An 18,111-nucleotide genomic window follows, 5' to 3' on the forward strand; every position below is an offset into this window, starting at 1 on the left:
ATATATATATATATATATATATATATATATATATATATAATATATATATATATATACTGTATATATATATAAATGCATGTGTACTGTTCTCATATATATATATATATATATATATATATATATATATATATATATATATATATATATATATATATATATATATATATATATATATAGAAACCGTTGTTTTATAGATATGGAAATCACATAGCTACAGTAATTACGAATACCACTTCTTTTCAGAAGATTTATTTGTCACTAAAGATTTCGAGGAACTGAAAGTCTTAAGGATGTCAAAGACAGCCCACCTCCTCCTCTTCCTCCTCCTCCTCCTCCTCCTCCTCCTCCTCCTCCTCCTCCTCCTCCTCCTCCTCCTCCTCCTCCTCCTCCTCCGAAGTCTGTAAAGCAGTCTTTCCTTTGGAGAACTCCCTCTTAGGGACTGATTGTACTGGGTCAGAAGACTGATGTTGACATTAACGGCTGTGCTGTGGCGTTATCAGTGTAACTTCGTGATTTTCCATAAAGGCGTATTTGTAATCATGTTGTTATTATGTAATGTTAGTTATATTACTTATATATTGTTAGAAATTTGCTAGGAGGGGAAGATTAGTGTTTAATAACTGTGGCTGAATTTCAGATATCTGTCTCGGTGACTGTCGTGTATTATTATTATTATTATTATTATTATTATTATTATTATTATTATTATTATTATTATTAAATGCGACTCTATAAATTTAAGATATCTCAGTCTTGATGACTGCGCTATTATTATTATTATTATTATTATTATTATTATTATTATTATTATTATTATTATTATTATTATTATTATTATAACCCTAAAACAACTCGCCTCGTATTTTAGTAATTTATTTATATTTGTATCTGTTCACCCGTTAATTTATTCATCTATCTTTTTTTCTAATAGCTTATCTCCTCTTTCTGCGTTTCCTATTATCTTCTGTAACTTCTTTCAAATGAAAACCATATTCTTTGGAAGTTTGAATTTCAAGTCAGTGGCCCCTGTGGTGGGCTTGTTCCATGTAAAATAGGGGCTTGTCTGCTGAATAATAATAATAATAATAATAATAATAATAATAATAATAATAATAATAATAATAATAATACGCCATATTCTTTGGAAGCGTGGATTTCAAGTCAATGGCCCCTGTAGGCTTGTCCCATAAGAATAGGGGTTTGTTTTCTGAATAATAATAATAATAATAATAATAATAATAATAATAATAATAATAATAATAATAATAATAATAATAATAATAATAATGAGGGTCCCTCTTATTCATCCCAAATCCGTAAGATTAGAGGTAAGGGAAGGAAATGATTAAAAAAAAAAAAAGCTTCAGTGAACAATGTATGTTCGCAATCAACGCTCACCCTTTGGCGAACGACGAACATTGTTCATTTGCGAGCCTTTTCCATAATGAGGTGGGGTTCCGTGCACAATGCAATTGCCACATTATAGCTTCATCATTGCACAATGCTTGTGTTTGTGTGTGTGTGTGTGTGTGTGAGTGAGTTGATTGCGTTGCTGTTTGTTCGTTAATTCGTTCGTTTGCGAGGATAATAGTCTCTTTCGTAATATACTTTTTTGAACAGGGGTTTCGGAAAGGTGAGTATTTGGAAAGAGACGACAGGTAGCGCGTCTCTTTCGAGATTTTGCGAGAATATGTTCTTTTGGTTTGGTGTGAATATTTCTCAAGGTTTATCTTGGCGTGTAAGTGTATATTTGGAAAATGGAGTGTACAGTGGATGTATTTTATTTAATTATTTATGGTATAGGTGAATATTTTTGATGTTTTTCTTGGTGTGCAAGTGTATATTTGGAGAATGGAGTATACATTGGTTGTATTTTGTTTATTTATTTACTTATTAATTTTTTTATTTTTAAGTAGTTCTGGGAGAGATATTGTATGATATGAATGCAATCGTGGTTCGATGTATATTTTGCAAATTTGTTGTGTGTGGAAGATATAAAATAAAACACAATTAAATGACACAAGAATAGAAAGTGTTAGAAGAGAAAGTTTGAGATTATAGTGGAAGTAACTTTCGAGAACTTAAATAAAGCAATTAAGAAGTTGAAGAATTGAAAGACACCAGGAGCTTATAGGATGAAAAGGCGATACGGTGGCACGGTGATGATCCTGGCTGACCAGGGTTTATAAGGTAGGTGTGAAGCACGGAAATATTCTTACAAAATTACGAGTGCTAACCTTTCATTCCAGTCCATTTGATCTACGTAATTTCTGGCGTTGGCAGACTATTAAAAAATATACCCAGAATTGTTTGAAGAAATGGGTGAGTCATCTTCAGATCGACCTCACCTTCATTTGAAATATTCCATTCCAAAGAATCTGAAGGGTCACGTGACTATATTGCCGGCGAGACTCTTGGGAAAAGTCGATGGGAAACGTCATCTGATACAAACGTCTCGAAGTGATTCCTGAAATTGTTGGAATACTCTCTTAGACCCACGATTATCTTTACCCAATTTTTTGAAAGAGCAAAACTTTTCAGTAGAATGATTTTCAGTTTTGTTCTTATCTACGTGACTTTCTTTCCTCATATTTTTTTTTCAGTTTTATTGATTTGGATTTTATTATTATGTACGTTGTTTCCTACAAATGTCTCTTTAGATTTTAACTGAATGTTGATTTGTAGAGGGACTTACGATTCTTAACATAGAGAGAGAGAGAGATAATTAAATTGATGATCTTCATATTTTTAACGCCCTGTACAATTTGATAATAGCCAATTTTACCTGAAGCTGAAATTGACAGCAAAAAAACTTTAAATGACTTTCGAGCTTAATTTTTCGGGTATGAAACCTGCGCCCCCCAAAAAAAAAAATACGAGGGCATCAAAGGTTATCTTGAGCTCACCATGCCCCTCACCCTTGTTCCACCCTTCTCCCTTCCCCCCTCTCCCTTCCCCTCCCCGAAAGTTGGCTGGCGTGACACTCCGAAAGAGAAACACTACATTTTCTCACTTCAAAGAATCTGTCGGGCCTTTGCAACGTGGCTGATTGCAAGGCAAAACTTGCACGATTTTTTTTTCGTTCTTGTGTGGCGGTGACGCGGAAGTAGTAATGAAATCGTGTTGATGATGTACTCTCTCTCTCTTGTATTTTGGGGCATTTTCATTGCTTTAAGTATTTTCAGTTCTAAATATCTTTTGGGAAATTTGAAATTTGGTATAGACCATTCTCTCTCTCTCTCTCTCTCTCTCTCTCTCTCTCTCTCTCTCTCTCAGGGCATTTTCAGTTCTTGAAATGTTTTCAGTTCAAAATATCATTGATAAATTTGAATGGTGTATAGACCAAATCAATCTCTCTCTCTCTCTCTCTCTCTCTCTCTCTCTCTCTCTCTCTCTCTCTTCTTTCAGGGCATTTTCAATTCTTGAAATGTTTTCAGTTCAAAATATCATTAATAAATTTGAATGGTGTATAGACCAAAAATCTCTCTCTCTCTCTCTCTCTCTCTCTCTCTCTCTCTCTCTCTCTCTTCTTATTTCAGTTCTTGAAATGTTTTCAGTTCAAAATATATCATTAATAAATTTGAATGGTATATGGACCAAAACTCTCTCTCTCTCTCTCTCTCTCTCTCTCTCTCTCTCTCTCTCTCTCTCTTATTTCACTTTTCAGCTTGAAATTTTTTCAGTTCAAAATATTAATAAAATTTGAATTGTTGAAAAACTCTATTTTCAGTTCAAAATATATCATTAATAAATTTGAATGGTGTATAGACCAAAAATCTCTCTCTCTCTCTCTCTCTCTCTCTCTCTCTCTCTCTCTCTCTCTCTCTCTCTCTTTCAGTTCTTGAAATCTTTCTCAAAATATATCATTAATAAATTTGAATGGTATATGGACCAAAACTCTCTCTCTCTCTTATTTCGGAGCATTTTCACTGCTTGAAATTTTTTCAGTTCAAAATATTAATAAAATTTGAATGGTGTATAGACCAAAACTCTCTCTCTCTCTCTCTCTCTCTCTCTCTCTCTCTCTCTCTCTCTCTCTCTCTCTCTCTCTCCTCCCCACTGAGACCCTGCATAAGAATTCTTGTGTGTTCCTCCGGTATACGTACCGAGCGCTCTTTCTTTCTCAGACGTGTCATCTTGAAGCCCTCCTAAACTTGGCCCTCCCGAAATGGCCTGAATATAAATTTCTTCAGAAGCCTCTTCTCCATTAAATGTTTTCTTTTTCCTCTCCCTTCTTCTTCTTCTTCTTCTTCTTCTTCTTCTTCTTCTTCTTCTTCTTCTTCTTAAAACGTATGCGTCAGGGTGAGTCTCCTTTCTTTCCCGCGTAAATACGAGTATGTCTACTTCCCGTGTTTTGTTTTACGACAAATGTCGTAACCGGTTATTTTCCATTTCCGTATTTTTATTTACTCCTTATTTCCTTACTCTTAGCGTTCTTAAAGTAATGTCTATTTGCCTTTGAATGGCTGTGACTGAAAACAATTAATGTCTGTTTAGTACTACATTTGTCAACACAAACATGAGCACAAAACTGAAGCACAAAAGCCCCTTCTTCACTGATATAACGAAAGTAAAAAGTAATAATTTTTGTAAGGAAACAAATAGACCAACATAAAACAAAACGTTACTGTTCCCTTTACGAGGTCAACTGTTGGCCCCACCTAAGTCTAGGCATGAGTCTAGGTATCCGGGCGTCAGGGCAGTTGGCGGGAATTAGCTTTGACAATTAAGCGTGGCGGAACTTGGCCGGACTATTGCAAGGTCCTGTTCTGGTGGTGACGTCACCATTCGCCAGCCGTCTGTAGGGAACCGAGTCGAATTTGAAGTAAAAAAGAAATAACAGATTTTCCCATTTTTCTCGCTCCGCGTGTGTGGTCTAGTACCATTTCACCAGTGTGTTTTTTAGACCAAGGTCTGGCGTTGGTAAGCTCTCAAACACTCCCTAGCGCTAAAATGACCAATGGAGCGTGATTCTTTGATTTGATTTCCCTGTTTATTTACCCTTGATGCACGAAATAACTCGGCTAATTTGCTGTTATGCTTCCCCATGCCTGTATAATAATCTGAAGGGTTTATCTTTCAAGATAGATGAAGTATAACATAGTCTAACGTTTTGCACCAGTCTTGGGTCAATTCGGGTTTAGTATTCGAGTGATTTATGTGTGTTTAGAGGCGAATGTCACTTATTTATGCCTCTGTTTTTCTACTCCTTTTCGGTAACTGTGTTTCAGGTATGGTCTTCATAAGGCTATATTTATTTGCTTGTCATATGCGTCTCAAAACATCAAAATTAACGCGTTTTGTAGTTGATTATCAAGTTTTATGAAATGCAATAAGGTTTGCAAGGCTTCCATTGTTCTAGGTATCTTACTCTGAATAGCTTCTCTCTCTCTCTCTCTCTCTCTCTCTCTCTCTCTCTCTCTCTCTCTCATAAGCATATGCCTTGCATAGATAATAAGAGGCACTTCATTAGAAGACCTCCTGCTAGCACTGGCTCATACAGAAGCGCAGCTCGTTTAGGCGGAAAGAGAGAGAGAGAGAGAGAATGTCTAGACCAACCTACGAGAATTCTCAGCATTTTCACGTTTTCGTATACAGGTCATTGCGTAAATGGAATTTACTCATCATTACGAGAGAAATTTAAGAAACTCGAAGTATGGCTGTTGACTCCGTCTGGGAATTTGGTCTAATCTGAAGTGTGGAGGGATTCCTTTCATGTCCTCCCTCTATAAAAGCTCTTTCTCTTTTCAAGCTCTCCCTGTCTCCTCCCCCTCTTTCCCATCATTTCTTTCCTCACCTTTCTCTCCTCCCTTTCTTTCCCGCCCGGGAAATTGTTTAAGGTCTATTTTTAAAAGCGTGGCTTCAATTGTTGAAAGTCATTGCGTTGTTTTTCCTCACTATTTTTTGTCTCAGTTATTTCAGCTCTTAGTACTAATTTGTTGTACTACTCAATTATTACTCCGTTTTCTCAGTAATTAACAACAAACCTAAGTTATAATTCTAAATATTTCGCTTCTTTCATTATTATTGCTTTTCACTTACCAGAAACGTATCGGTCTCATTTTTCCACAGTCACCAGTCTCTCAATTCTGACTGTCGAGCAGTTGAGCCGTCTGTCTTAGTACTAATTTGTTATATTACTCAGTTATTGCTCCGTTTTTTCTTAATTAACAACAAAGTTAGAATTCCAAATATGTCGCTTTTTCCATTATCAAGTATAGCGAGTTTCTATTATCACCCTCTACACTTATTGTAATTGTACTTGTTAATTTGATTGTCTCCTTTGTTGAGTTCCGTTAGTATAAGAAGCTTGCTCTAAGTAAGAATAAATAAGAACTTCCTGTTAGTATATGGGTTGTTGTTTCTATGTGTTATCAGAATCAATAGTTATATATAGTTTCTTAGTACGTCTGCTTCTTGAGAGAATCAGTCTACCAAGTATTAGGCCTACAGTATATATGAATGCCGTTCATATAAGAAACACTTTGGTGTAAAAATAAATAAGAACTTCCTGTTCACATATGGGTTATTGTTTCTACGTTTTAATAGAATTGATGGTTACGTGTAGTTAGTTGCTTAATATGTCAACTCCACGAGAGCAACCAGTTTATAAAGTATTAGGCCTATATATGAATTCCGTAACATAGGAAGCTTGCTTTAAGTAAGAATAAGGAAAAACTTCTAGAAAATGGATGTGGCAGAGGTGAGGATGTGTGGAGTCACAAGAAATGAATTTATCAGAGGAACAGTTAAGGTAGGGTAAGTATCGAAAAAGGCCCAGGGAAGAAGACTACAGTGGTTTGTCATGTTACGCGGAGAGATCATGTGTGTAAAAGGGAGGGTTATTAAGAGCATGGGGGCGGAGGGAAGGATAAGAAGATGAAGGCGAAAGTTCAGATGGAAGGATAAAATAGCAAATGACATACGGAAGAAAGGTTTAAGAATTCAGGATGTATTTGGCAGAGGAGTGATAAGGCTGACAGGACAGAAAACAGCAACTCCATATAGAAATGGGAAAAACTCAAGGCAAAGAAGAAGAACTTCCAGTTCGTATACAGCATTATAGTTTCAATGTTTTATCAGAGATAATGTCGTTCTGTGTAGTTAGTTACTCAAAACGTCAACTCGACGAAAGCAATCAGTTTATCAAACATTAGGCCTACATATGAAATCAAGCTTTGTCACGACGGCTGTAACTGATATTTCTGAACGTTATCGGTTTGTAGATGTTTATACTTGGTTTTGTTTACCCCCGACGACTCGCCCGCCCCCCTCGTACCGTATGTGGCTTTATTAGTGTCCCAGACGAAAATAAGTCTCCGATGTTCAGAAACTTGTCCACCGCAAAGTGTCACTTGGCATGACGTCACTTGCTGGGCACGTGCCATTGAACAAAGTTGCCACGTAGAACCAAAGACCATCCTTATTTTGATCGTAATTACGGCTTTGTGATCGGTCAAGCTATAAACATTATTAGTGTTAGTGGTATTTATTTTGATTCATTTAAGAATACGGTTGAATATAATCCTGATATGGAAATAAAATGGGTAATTAAAAGACGCATTGTTAACTCGACCCGGGTATTTCACAGTTTGCAGTAGAAACAAACGTCAGTGTCTTGCGCGCTATAGACAAGTAATGATGTGTAGTGCGCGTGCTCAGTTTGCAGTTTTTCATAATGGCGTTGATTGTGCCCAGTGATTTTAACTAAAAAAATTAAGTTTGTGGTGAAGGTTTTAACGAGAACGGAGTTAATTTTTTTTGTAAAGTTTATGGCTGCAAATAATTAAATAAGGAATTTAAGTTCGAATTTCCATGTCTGGGAGATTAACAAACAATCGGCGATTAAGGAATAGTGGATTTTTTTTTTTATCCAGATGTTGAATTTTTCACAATCTCCTTACCGAATTATTTTTTAAGGTATGTACCTGTTTTTTTTTGTCTATTTATGATTTCAGTTTGTTATTTAGATTTTGTTTAATCCTAAAAGGCCTATGTCCTGGTGCAAAGCAAACGGTAGGTCTAGGCCTAGGCTACAAGTTGACTTTTGATGGTACCTAGAACAAGCATTCGAATTAAGGAGTATAATTAATATCGGAGCGACTGGATTTTATGATAATTCACATCGGCATTGATTGAATTATCGTAAATCAATCTTAATGTAATCGTCATAACCATAATTGGAGGGCCTCCAGAGCATAGACCTATACTAGATACAGACCCATGTTGGACCGATCCTTAGCATAGCGGAAAGCCTTGTAATATAACATTCTTATAATAGGTTATAAGCGAATTACTGCGCCTATAACGTGAATATGAATTGATCTAGGTCTTCGTGCAAAACGAATTATAGCATGCCCAACTTAGGTTGAATGCAAAGGAAGTAGTCTAATTTACTTATTGACATAGGGCTAGCTGATTTGATTGACCATGATAATTTTTGTTACCGAAATGGGCCTACGTTTTCTGCACGAACTTCATTTTCTTAGTTCACTTGTGGATATGCAACATTCATTATGAATACATTATATACAATACTGTACCTTTACATTATATACAATATAGTACCTTTGGAGGTCATGTTTGCTGACTGTAGGCCTAGTGACGTGATCATTAATTTGTAGTTTGGACAGGCTAGGCCACTGTGACGTTTTTCAGGAATGACACATTTTGGTCGTTTTGTGTTAAATATACAATTACTGTAAAAAGAGAACACAGTAATCTTAATTTCTTTGGGTTGTATACGGATTTTAATGCTGGTATATATTATCAGAGGATAGCCAGGGGTACGATAGGCTTTTATGGTCAAGCCTAGAGGTGGAATAGACTATATAGACTAGCTTAGTCTCAATACACGCACACACCATGTATATATATATATATATATAATTATATATATGTACATTTATTAATGTGTGTGTTCTTTTGTATGATAGTCACCTTCACCAGACATGTATGTATTCATAATAGCCACAATGACGTCTTAACTCCTTTTCAAAACACATTTTGGAAATGCTTATTTCCGTTAACCTTGAAACCAGATAAGGAAGAACCCCCTTCCTTCCGTAATGGAACTGTTTCCACGTACAGCAGGAGGTGTGAAAGTATCACGTAGGACTAGTACACTATGCTAGTCGATTAAGTAGTAGTCTCATTGTCACTACTGAATGTGTGTTCGAATCTTCTGATAAAGGGATCATCGTGGCTATTGGTCTAGTAATATATATATGAGATAGACAGAGAGGAAGCGCTAAATTCGCTTTACAGAACATGATTTATGAAGTGAACTTAACCCCTATAGTTTCCATTAGGTTCAATTAATCCATTAGGTGTTTTCCTCAAATCCCATTTCCGTAAGTAAGACACCCTTCCTGTCAGCAGACAGTGTAATATCCCAAGAATATTCAGAAAGCAGTCTTTGGTTATTATGATCTCCTCCTCCCCCTTCTTCCCGTCTCCTCCCTTCTCCCTATTCTCCCTCCGCACTCTCTCTCCCGGTTGTATCATCCTGCATTAATACATAATATGTCCAGCCCTAATGCTAAGGTCATTTCCCCTTCACATGAGTAATTAGTTAGCGGGACCGAGAGGGAATCGACGTGTCCTTACACCGGTTGATTAAAAGGATCGGAGGAAGAGTGAGTGAGACTAGGCTCTGAAATCAAGGAGCTTTTCTTCTCTCTTTTTTTTATTAATACCAAAGGTCTCTTGCTGTTTTGAATACGTTAAATAGGTTAATGTGAATATTGATCTGAAATTTTACCGAATGACTATTAACATTGTAGTACGTTATACATACGAATGTGAATATTGATCAGAATTTTATCGAACTGTTAGTTTTCTATACCGGCTTTGGTATGAATGAGCCATTTTAATTGTTAGGCCCATATCTTTTTTAGGATAATGTATGTGTTTTCAGATAAACTCAAAGACTTCTTGCTGTTTTGAACATTGTTGTACGTTCCAGATGAATGTGAATATTGACAAGAAATTTTACAGAACTGCTAGTTCCCTGTGCCGGCTTTGGTATGAAGGAACTATTTTAACTAATTAATTGGATTAGGATACTGTATGTTTTTTTTTTTTTTAATTCAAAGACCTCTCGCCATGTGAACATTGTAGTACGTTAAAGAGATTAATGTGAATATTGATCAGGAATTTTACCGAACTGCTAGTTCCTTATACCGGCTTTGGAGTGAAGGAACCATTTTAATGGATAGGCCTATGTTATTTCAAGATAATGTATGTTTATCGCTGCTTTAAATTTTGCGTGGGAAATAATGCCAGTTGTCGTGTAAATAAATCTGTAGAAAAGTATAATAAGTTATTTAATCCCTTTGAGACATAATGTTGTGAGATGTGCCCATTTATTTGTTTCATAGTCATTTGTGTTGTGTGTAAGTTAGCTTTGCCTGAAAAATATGTCAGTCAGGGTTGAGGTGCATGGCGTGCTTTTTTTTTTTTTTTTTTTTTTTTTTTTTTACGACAGTCGTTGGTTTACCCAAGTTTAAGGACAATCCCAAGTTTAAGGACAACAGCTTTTGTTCTTACAGTGTAGGTGGGGAATGCAAGGCTAGTGGGTTCTATGAACCTTGTTGTTTAACATTTTTTGTGCTTCGGTCTAGAGGAAATTTTCAAATAATTATGTAGCATTGCTGAAAGGTGTTTGTTTAAAAATTAAAATAACCAACACACGAAATAATCAGTGTGAAATGAAGTTCATCATTGATTATTTCGTGTATTGGTTGTTTTGTTTTGGCGACATTTTTTATATGGCGTAACCAATTTATTTTATCTTGTTTTAAACTTTAAGTTATAACACAAGGAAAACGTTAAGTCCTTTTTATTTTATACTGAATAAGTGTTGAAGATTTTTACTTTTTTTTTCATGAACGTTCAAAGGTGCTGCTAACTCATTATACACTAGTCAAATAATTTTATTACGATGCGTGAGCCTAATATTTGGGCAACTGTTCATTGCTTCCTCTTAACAAGAAATGGAGCTCCGTTTTTCAGCGAGTGGACACTCGTTCTCCTTTGTGGGCGATTAAAAGAAAAGAATGCAATTTTACCCCTAATGACCAAGAAGTAGAAACCATTTAATCTACGACGTCAGATAACACATGGAGTGCGAGGCTTACCACTCGAGAGATAGGCCTAACGTGAAGTGCTCCACTTTATTTGTTTCAATGGGATTCCAATCTTTCGGGAGGCTTATGCGGTGAGGAGGAGTCGAGATAATGATTTAGGGCGGTGCATTGTCGTTTCTGTCGTGCGTTGTGGCTGTCGCCGTTAAACGCATCGTCGTTAATGCGTTTATTGTTATATTGTGTGGTTCCTTTCATGCGTTGGCGTCGGGGATGGTATTAGTTACTTGCATTTTTAACTGAGCTGAGATGAAAACTCTATGTGAGGTTTTTATCACAATGTCAAGCGTCTGTACGTAGGGCGCAAAGTTAACACATTTTCGAATGATTCTGTAGAAACAATTCATTTCTTTTTACCGAGCATAAATAAAACAGCTTTTTGATAAAGGGGATTCAGATGTATTTAAATAGGGGATTACTCTCCCTTTCAATGGGGATTGTCAAGAAATCGTGAAGACGGGGGTGCGTGGGGAGGCGTCTTATAAAGTCATCTTCTTTAGGACTCCTAAGTCTGAAATGGCGAAACTTGCTTGAACACTTCTTTATGTAGATTCCGGGTCGTTCAAACCTTGGCCCCTGGGGCCACTGTAGGGGTCCAAAGATTTACCTAGGAATATTTTGGAAAATCTTCAAGTCTTCTCAAGAACAATGGGGCTACGGTTGGTCAAATTAACACGCAGTCCTCCTCAAGTAACACTGATTCACATTTGCTCAAACCATGTCTCAGGCTCTATAGCACTGAGCCACCATAGGGGAAAGCTATAAAGCGATATCTGTATAGGCTAACTTGAGAGCGTTTTGTTAAGGCTGAAAAAAACTAAACGATATTCGTTATGTTATACAGCAAAAACACTAAATGTATTTTTTTGTTAATACATCCCAGTTTTACTTCGCAATGACTGGTTTAGGTTTGATTTTTATCAAATTAAGTAGACGAGTGGGAAAAAAGCTGCAAAATCTGCTTAATTTCGCTTTATATTTCCGTTTTTCTTAAGTCGCAAATTTTTGTGGATGATGAAAATGATAGTTTAATTATAAAGAACATTTTAAAGGCGGACACTTAGTGGAATTTTGTTGATACTTATCCATAAATTAGGTTAGGCCTAGTTTTGAGGAATGAAGACCGTTTTATAAACTGAATATCACAAGACATTTGCTAAGCTCCTGGTGCTGTGTGATCGTTCATACTATAAAATATGTTGCTCTGTCGCTGTTCTCCCCTGATATGTTACATGGAAGGCGAATACTGTAGTTGTTGTTCTCTGCTCCGAGCCAAGAAATGCTCAAGAAATACCTTGACCATATCTCAGCGAGTATTGTTTTTTTCGATACAATATGTTATTGTCTTAGCCACACTAATCTTCAGCATTCCTCTTTCGTTGTAGATTGTGGCAAGCTTTGGACACAGTAGGCATGTGTCCCTGGTATGGTACCCGCATGTGTTCTTGCGTGAGCACCTTATCTTTCGCGTTCATGTCTGGAGACCCCGTTATTATATATATATATATATATATATATATATATATATATATATATATATATATATATATATATATATATATATATATATATATATATATATATATATATATATATATATATATATATGTCAAACTGTGAAATCAGTCATTTCGTGAAATGACTGAAATTTCAGGCAGATAGCGAAATGCACTTCGGGACATATGATCCCCAGAGCTAGTACTAAACACGGCGAAATACATTTGACCCCCAGGGACTAGTACTAAACCCGGCGAAACAGTGTAGGTGACTCACTGTTTCGCCGTGTTTAGTACTAGCTTCTGGGGTGATCAAATGTCCCTAAGTGCATTTCGCTATCTGCCTGAAATTTCAGTCATTTCACGAAATGACTGATTTCACAGTTTGACTTTGACATGTATATATATATATATATATATATATATATATATATATATATATATATATATATATATATATATATATATATATATATATATATATGTGTGTGTGTGTGTGTGTGTGTGTGTGTATATATGTGTGTGTGTGTGTGTAATATATGTATGTGTGTATATTTATTTATTTGTTTATAATTTATTTATTCATAAGAAATTTATTTATTTATTTTTACCCAAGTACTCATTTTTCACAACTTACTAAATCTTCTAGATTTAGAAAACTTATGGGGGTACAGTTAGCGATAATTGATTTCTGCAACTTGTACTGTATAGGCCTAGGTTCCGTTTAAGCGAACTGTATCTTGAATCAGTTGATGAATTTGTTTTAGGCGTGGATATAAAACAGCGTCTCTTATTTAGGAAAAAATAATTGGTTTTTTAATAGTTTTTTTTTGTGTGGTTTTAGAGTTACCATATTTTGAAATCATCCTTATTTGAGTTTTGTAACTCGCAAGTTTATCAGGCAGTGTTGTTTTTGAGTTATTTTACATCGAAAATATGTGGTTATTTTGCCTTAACCATTTGAATTCAGGAATTTTGTAGAAAAGTGATTTTACGTTGAAGTTTTATCCTTAATTTGGTTGTATTTTCAATATCCATCTGGAAAGTAGATCTATAATGTCATATAGCATACATATACAGCATATATTTCAGCTTAAAAATACATCTGAATATTTGCAAGTCAAATAGAATAGTTACGACGACGCTTCATAACATACATACACCTGCTAACGAAGATGCTAAGCAACGATAGGATGAAATATGTATTGATTGCGTAGCAGTTGGTCACGCTCTGGCTTACAGCTGTTACTCATGTTATCTTGGTTTGTAAGGCTATACCTTGAGGTACGCTTTGGAAGATCATGACTCGGCCGAGCTATTTCAAGGGCAGATTATTGTGCAAGGCAGTGTTTGCTTGTTTCTATAATTAGCGGCGCCAGGTAGTCCAGCGCATTATATATACCAGTATATAGGCTATATATATATATATATATATATATATATATATATATATATATATATATATATATATATGTGTGTGTGTGTGTGTGTGTGTGTGTGTGTGTATCTATCTATCTATCTATCTATCTATCTATCTATTTATATATATATATATATATATATATATATATATATATATATATAATGTGTGAGAGAGAGAGAGAGAGAGAGAGAGAGCGAGAGAGAGGGGTGGTGGAGAAGAAATAGTAATTCATTTAACCCTACTTGATGGGATATCATTAGGTAGGCCTGTTTATGTGCACAGCTTGTACACAATTTTTTATTAGTGAGTTTTCGTGCAGTGACAATAAACGTAAGTGTAAAATACCCAATTTAAGAGTAAAATACCCGTCATTCTTAAAAGACGTGAATATCAGGAAGAAATCCGGTAAGATTTTTGGTTAATTGTGGTCGGTAGAAGTAGTCGCCACGAGAGAGTCCTTCCGTTAACATTCAAATGACATGGAGATTACAAGGTGTATTGGGAGAACGGCCATTTGCCCAGCGTTACGAACCTCTCTCTGCCTTGCTTTGCTTGGTAAGCAGCAGCAGCAGCCTTAGCAGAGGGCTGTGGGATTGGTGGGCACGGCTACCCACGCCCAAGGACATCGGGAAGTATAAGGACTTTTGGCGGTTGCTGGTGTCGCGTAGTCGAGCGAGAATCGCTTGCAATTGGTGCTTATGCGGTGGCATTTTTAAGTAGCCTGTGTTTGGGTGTGCGCTCAGTCTATTATGCATCGTTGAGAAACGGGTTCCTCGTCTGTGTTGGTTTTGCCTACTTTTCTTGTTGTTTACTGGCATTGCTGCCGTTATGATAATCAGGCTGTTGCTGATATTATTAATAGTAGAATTAATTTAATACAGTCTCAGTTATCGTCGGAGGTTTCAGAAACAGAAGTAGTATCAATTGCAGTAGCCTAGTTGGTAGGCCATAATTCATAATTTTCCCGTTGTACTTTTTTTGCAAATTTTCACTTAAAAGCGCATGTCTGGTTAAATTTTAAACTTGCCCTCACAAGTTTCTTGGTGTTTTTGTTACTTTTCACAAGAAATAATATCGGTATTACGAACACAGTTAAGGAACCGTATTCTGTCCAGGTTACAGAGGAGTGCAAAACGGTTTGTGACAAAAATGTTTTCTGTCTTGATGTAGGCCTATGCATATGTGTCACTTTATTGTGGTAATTGTTTCTCCTTTCTCGTGTCCAGCTTCGAACCCATGTCAGCTAAAGGAAGTTTCTTCAAAGTTCGTGTGCCGAAAGCATTTCTGTCCCTTGGAGAAGTTCGAGGCTTGGCAGGGCAAATGGGAAATGGGAAATTTCTTCATTGCATTTATTTGCTTACCGGATTTCCAAAGGATTTTTTTTTAATGGAAATCGGATCCAAATATATTTTAAAACCGAGAAGTGAAGAGTTTATTGTATTGTTATTGTATTTACACACACACACATTCATATAAATATATTTAGATTTTAAAAAGTTATCCTTTAATATATATATATGTATATATACCTTTAACATATATATATATATATATATATATATATATATATATATATATATATATATGTGTGTGTGTGTGTGTGTGTGTGTATACACACCTCGATTTTAAAAATTCTTACCCATTTCTCTCACGATTTATGCCTAAGGCCATTTCGCGCATAAACTGCCGGATCCACTAAAATCATTTACAAAAAAGCAGCCATTATGCTCACTCCCGGTAACGTTTAGTGTGATAAATTGCAATCTGTTGTTTCCCCTCAAAATTTTGTCCTTTCTTTTCAGGTAAGGGTCCTACACCTTTCTCACGGAATCCTGCACAAGGATGTTGGTTGGCCTTCAACCCCCATGGTGGTCTAAGGAAAGGTTAGAGGGTTTTGAATTGTTTGAATTATTTTTATTGATTGTTTTCTATGCATTGGTATGAATAAATGTATTGTGTATAGTATTAGTCCTTTTATCCTCATTTTATTTTGCTACGGCAACTATACTACTATACTACTATTTCATTTAAATTTTTGTTTATATTTGATCGTATAAGAGCGGCTTTTTATCACGAATCGCTTTGTCATTATTTGTTACTGCAATAACTGCTGTTACGAACGAAAGTACCATCTTATTTCATTGAAATTTTGTTTTACATTATATCGTACCAGAGCGATTTTCCTCCACTCTTATAAAGCAACGTGTCTTATGTTTACTAGCTTTATGAATACTTACACGAGTACCCTTCGAGTTTTAGGCTGGAACTGATGGAGGAAATAATTGGAACCTACAGCTAACATGATGGATGGACAGATGGAACGAAAGAGCACGTTGGGTGGGCTGGGTCTGTGGGCTCTCTCTCTCTCTCTCTCTCTCTCTCTCTCTCTCTCTCTCTCTCTCTCTCTCTCTCTGTATTTCATGGTCTGTCACGTCACCCGTAGTGGTCTTTTCATTTGACTTCATATTTATACGACTGCACCCAGACCGTCAGCAGTTATGGTAATGTAAGAGAGAGTTGGGAGGTCAGGTTCCGACCTAAGGGACGTTACGTACCTTAATGAAGGTCGGACCAAATTGTACGTTTGTTCTGCATACTTACGTGAGGGGGAGGGGGGAGAGGCTTGACCATATTAGGCCTAAATGTGACTGTGTTTTCATTAAGACTAATGTTATTGCACACAAAAATGTGTATATATATGTGTTTGTATACATATATATATATATATATATATATATATATATATATATATATATATATATATATATATATATATATATATATATATATATATATATATATATATATATATTAATATATATATATATATATATATATATAGGTAAATAGACAGATAATAAAGAGAGAGAGAGAGAGAGAGCGAGTGAGAGAGAGAGAGAGACGGGATTTTATTCCGCGTCAAACTTGGCGTCCTTGATCAGATAAGCGTCAAATTGTTTTAATTATCCTGCTGGTTTGAAGTTCGGAAAGAGCTTAATGCCGTCCCAAGGGCATTTTCTGGTGTCCGTTCTGCTTTGATAATAATAATAATAATAATATGCTTATATTAATATCGTTGTTCTGATATATTAATGATATTATTATTTACATTATTTAAGATAATGTGTATTTCTGTATTATTCTGTGCATTCATAGACATATGATTTCACTGTGTTACAGACAGACAGACAGACAGACAGACAACAGACAGACAGACAGACAGACAGACAGACAGACAGACAGACAGACAGACAGACAGACAGACAGACAGAGACTCCGCATCGGTGAAAACGGCTCGCATTTCTATAAACGGCTCCGGAGTTCCTCAGGGCGTTGTCCCATCACCTCAGTCATTCCGAGCGTTGCCGCCCTTCGTAATTAGGAGTTCCTTAGGAATGCCCTGTGTTCGGGGAAGCCGTTATAGGCTTTCTGCGCCCCCATCCTACGCTTTAGCATTGTCAGGCGAAAAAGCAGGTGGGGCGGCGTCTTCTTCCAGATGTTAGGCATGTGGACTGGCCTGGCTGTAGAGGTGATAATGTTATCGGTATTGTTTTTCTTCGAGTCTGGTATGTTATAGTGAAAGATTCGTATTCTTTATGTGTTTTAGTATATATATATATTTATATATGTACTATATATATATATATATATATATTATATATATATATGTATGTATATATATATAGAGAGAGAGAGATAGTATGTATATATATATATATATATATATATATATATATATATATATATATATATATATATATATGTATATATACATATACATCTATCAGGTATATAACACAAACCCATCCTCTCTCTCTCTCTCTCTCTCTCTCTCTCTCTCTCTCTCTCTCTCTCTCTCTCTCTCTCTCTCTCTCTCTCTCCAAATAAGATCTGACATCTGAAACAACACTTTCTGGTGAAGAAAAATAGGTTAAAAATGTGTAATTCCCCGAAGGTAATAAGAGATCCCCGTCTTAAAGAAAGGTTTAAAAATAAGGAACGGGAGCGGGAGGTAAAGAATTAAAGAGGAAGAAGGAATGTTTGA

The 18,111-nt window shown here is 35.8% G+C and overlaps 1 protein-coding gene across 19 annotated transcripts in view; it reads left to right on the top strand.

Moving 5' to 3' along the window:
- The first annotated feature begins 7,612 nt into the window (after positions 1-7,612).
- Positions 7,613-18,111, top strand: part of sif (still life) — a 682,529-nt gene continuing 672,030 nt past the window's right edge. For all 19 annotated transcript variants that reach the window (XM_067129380.1, XM_067129383.1, XM_067129387.1 and 16 more), the window contains exon 1: positions 7,613-7,920. The gene's annotated coding sequence lies outside the window, so the exon portion shown is untranslated. The remainder of the gene's footprint in view (positions 7,921-18,111) is intronic.

This window comes from Macrobrachium rosenbergii, chromosome 27, assembly GCF_040412425.1.
Source record: "Macrobrachium rosenbergii isolate ZJJX-2024 chromosome 27, ASM4041242v1, whole genome shotgun sequence".
NCBI lineage: Eukaryota > Metazoa > Arthropoda > Malacostraca > Decapoda > Palaemonidae > Macrobrachium > Macrobrachium rosenbergii.